This window comes from Homalodisca vitripennis, unplaced genomic scaffold, assembly GCF_021130785.1.
Source record: "Homalodisca vitripennis isolate AUS2020 unplaced genomic scaffold, UT_GWSS_2.1 ScUCBcl_6577;HRSCAF=13859, whole genome shotgun sequence".
In the NCBI taxonomy this organism is placed as follows: Eukaryota; Metazoa; Arthropoda; class Insecta; order Hemiptera; family Cicadellidae; genus Homalodisca; species Homalodisca vitripennis.
The window spans coordinates 16,431-19,113 of NW_025782689.1; the positions used below are offsets into that span (position 1 = coordinate 16,431).

The window sequence follows — 2,683 nt, forward strand, 5'->3', positions numbered from 1 at the left end:
TAAAATTGCCAGAAGTGGCCCAACACAGTCACTTTTGGCAATAACATTGTTAAGTTTGGTATATTGTTATTTATTTTTTGTGTTACCCTTATAACTTAGATTTCAACTATGTCAGAGTGGCCCATCTACAGTCAATTTGACGGAAAGTTGTCGAGTTGTTATATTATTAATAATAAATTATACAATATTTATAAGGTACTGTTTAAGGTGTCTTTATTTCGCTATGCTTTATAGCACGATTAAATGACAACGCTACAAACAGTAGGCGGTTGTCATATTGTGTACAGATGCCATTGATAACTTCTTGTATTTTATGGTCCAAAAAAACAAAAAACTTTTTGATAATTATTTTGAAAATTATGTAACGGCATTATTGCCAGCAATGATCATCATAAAAAAGTCTGTTGCCATATGTTTACTCTTTCTGGAAACGGAGTATGTAGACTTCATTTTGTCCATTGTATCCACTCCTCTGTTATACTTATTGAAACAAGTTAAAAGTTCTGATTTTTTTTCCTGTACTTTCATATATATTTTTTCTGTGTGATGCAACTCTGATACAAGGTACACATTTATTTTGTTTAGGTAGGTATGATAGGAGTGAAATATCCTCTTGATATCCAAACTGACTCTTAAAAGCCTGGCCTTATTTTCTTGTCAATGAAACCAGGAGGAATATTTCTTTTATTTTTGTCATTATACTGACAACTGTTCATGTGTGGTTCTGCAAGAGTTGCTTACATAAAGGGATAGAACCATACCAATTGTCAATAGTAAGACAACCATCAGTACCAGAGACTGGAGTGATCATTCATTCTGAGAGTCACATCGGCAGGGCTGTTGATAACTTGGCTCACGGGGTTGTTTTCCAGTGTATACTTAAAATTTGGACCTGTAAAACGTCCTGGAATTACAAAATGCGAATAGCTTGATACCGTATTTCTTCGGTTTTGACGGAATATATTGCCTGAAAGAGGAATCGCCCTCTAAAAGACTCTAATATTTCAAGTGTTACGTAGGCACTATGAGAAAAGTAACTTATGCAACGCTCAACAAAGCCCTCAAAGACTTAACGAATAAGAGCTAGTTTATCATTTCTTTTTCTATGATTTCTTTTCCTGGTATCACCAAATCTTATTGCTCTGAGAGGAAATTTAAACCTCTTAACACCTTCAGCCCGACGGGATAAATGAATCAATATTTTCCCCACTCAAAACCCCGACGTGCGCCACCGGTGGCACATGCCGATCCCCCCAAAACCCCGACGTGCGCCACCCGTGGCACACTCTTATACGGCATTTTAGTTTGGTTTTAAACCAAGCCGTAGTTTTACAAACTTGTTTTAGATGACTTTGTCGATACATATGGAACCTTTTACAATGTGCTCCACCGGTGGCGCACGTCGGGTTTTGATAAAGACCTTTTTTAGTGGAAAAAAATACAAAGCAATAAATTTGAAACTCAAGATATTTTAATTAAACATTAGCTTTCCTATTACAAATGGTGTTCAGTTTAGTGCTTGGAGTTAAAACACTCTAAGCACATTGTAGGAGTCTCATCGCACCCTTTGCAGTAAGTTGAAACACGTTTTGCGTACGTCCTTGCTGCTTTGGCCCCCCTTTCTTCCTTCATTTTGCTGTAGCAGCTGACACACCGTTTTCTGTAAGGAATAAATCTAATTGGATGTTTGTACTTTCATAAAACGTATTTAATTATATTTTTATCAAATATATGGGAAACCATGTTGAAATAAACTTTACAAATTCATAGCAGAAATGCAGATCACTAATTTATTGAACTAAATTGATGAACATGCAGGTAAATTGACGAAAACTAAGATCCATTAGTTTGGATCTAAACTAGTATGTAGTGTTATTGTTGTTATAAGACGTAGTGTAGATATATTGTAATTTTATATAAAATTAAAATGAAATATTTTACCTGGTTTCTCTTGCAGTCCCTTCACGCTTTGAGAGCACATGTTTTAGTTTCTTGGTACCTTGCCTGCCATCTTGGGGTGTTTGAACAAGGGCTCCAACAATTTTCTCCTTCAAGGAGATTTCGAAGTATTTTTTTCTCTGAAAGTGAGCATACAACAATTTTTTTGGTTTAATGAGTACTTGTTATGTAGTACTAGTGCATTCACTACACAAGTACCTAGGAGAAGATCCAGTGCAACTTTTTTGTACCAAATGAGAGTCTTTCTGATAGGAGTGTAATAAGAGGACATCTGATCTGAAAAGTCCACTCCTTTTTTTGCTGCATTGTACGCCATGACACATGATGGTTTCATGACAAACCTCGCCTTTCTTTGTTGTTTTTTTGCTTGCCACAAGAGTAGAAACGTCTTCAGGGCGAGTGGTTATCATCAGTACAGGCCTTTTGTCATGCCATTTAAGTACTTTTACTCCTGTACTGCTTTCTTGACAAATTACTTCACCTTTGGCTAATTTTTTGCTAGTGACTTCTTTTGGATTGCCTTTTCGGTCACTTCGAAGGGTGCCACAAACATAAGTTTTCTTCTCAAGCAGAGTGTTGGCCAACCTTGTGGAGTTGTAAAAGTTATCTGCAAACAGTGTTCTACCCTCATTTAGAAATGATTCCATCAAATGCATGACAATTTTATCTGCATGTGCCTCTCTTGCAGTTATGTCTGACTTACCAGCGTAAATTTTTGCTTTTA

At 36.3% G+C, this 2,683-nt stretch overlaps 1 long non-coding RNA gene across 1 annotated transcript; it reads right to left on the minus strand.

Annotated features, from left to right (window-relative positions):
* Positions 1 to 1,449: 1,449 nt before the first annotated feature.
* On the minus strand, positions 1,450 to 2,032 carry LOC124373866. Its single transcript, XR_006923480.1, has 2 exons — positions 1,942 to 2,032; positions 1,450 to 1,660 (listed from the first exon to the last, which is right to left on the minus strand). It is a non-coding gene; the product is annotated as an uncharacterized LOC124373866 (long non-coding RNA).
* Between the last annotated feature and the right edge of the window lie 651 nt (positions 2,033 to 2,683).